Genomic DNA, 928 nt, shown 5'->3' with positions numbered 1-928 from the left:
AAGGCGGGAAAGGCGAGCAGAGGGGGCATGACCACCACACCCCCTTTAGGGGTGGGGCAGAGGACCCGGGTTTTTCTGGCCCGCAGGAGGAGCTGCCTGCGCCTGCGGCGGGGGCCCCTCCCGCCTTTCCAGACCTGCCTGCTTTGCTCTCTCAAAACACCAGGTCCCCGCTTTCGGGCTCGGTTACACTGACCGGTGCGAGTCTGTGATTGGTGCCCGTTTCTCCCCCGCGACTGCAGGCGCCGCGAGGGCGGGACCACGTCTGGCTCTGCGGGCAGCACGAAGCCTGACACGGAGTGGGCTCCAAAGACAAGAGATCCGGATGAATGAGTCTGACTTCGAGAACGGCGGGATCGCAGCTCAGACGCGCACCCGCTGCTCACAGGCAGCGGAGATGGAGAGGGGAGGGGCGGAGGCTGCGACCCGTGTTCAGACACTCAGCACCCTCTCTGGTCTGACTCGGGGGCGGGCGGGGAGAGGGGGGAAGAAACCTCAGGGGGGCAGGTGGTGGTGGTGGTGTCAGCACACGCCCAGAAAGAGCAGAGATGCCAGCCTCCGCTCTGCCTCCTGCTGTGTCTGTCTAGAGACCTCTCTGCTCCCCTCCGCCCAGCTCCGGGAAGGCCACTTAGCCTCCAGTTCCACGAGGATTAAATGAGAAGCATGGTGTTAGCTGCTGTTCCGTCCTAGGTACAGGACTGTCCTGCACTGGGCTCCGCATGCCACAGATGCCCCATAAGCCTCTACTCGTTAAACAGGTGGATAAATGAGATGATCAGATTATAACCAGGATACAGCAAGAGAAGGGGATGGACGCTGACATGCAAAAAAGAAGGACGACGACCCCAAGGCACAGGAGTAGAAGGGAAAAGAAGGAAAACAAGCAATTCCTGACGTTAACAAAATAAGGAGAAGTTTGAACGCTTGTATC

The sequence above is a fragment of the Pteropus medius genome, unplaced genomic scaffold (assembly GCF_902729225.1).
Source record: "Pteropus medius unplaced genomic scaffold, Ma_sr-lr_union100, whole genome shotgun sequence".
Classification (NCBI taxonomy): Eukaryota; Metazoa; Chordata; class Mammalia; order Chiroptera; family Pteropodidae; genus Pteropus; species Pteropus medius.
Note: the sequence above shows the minus strand (reverse complement) of the source record.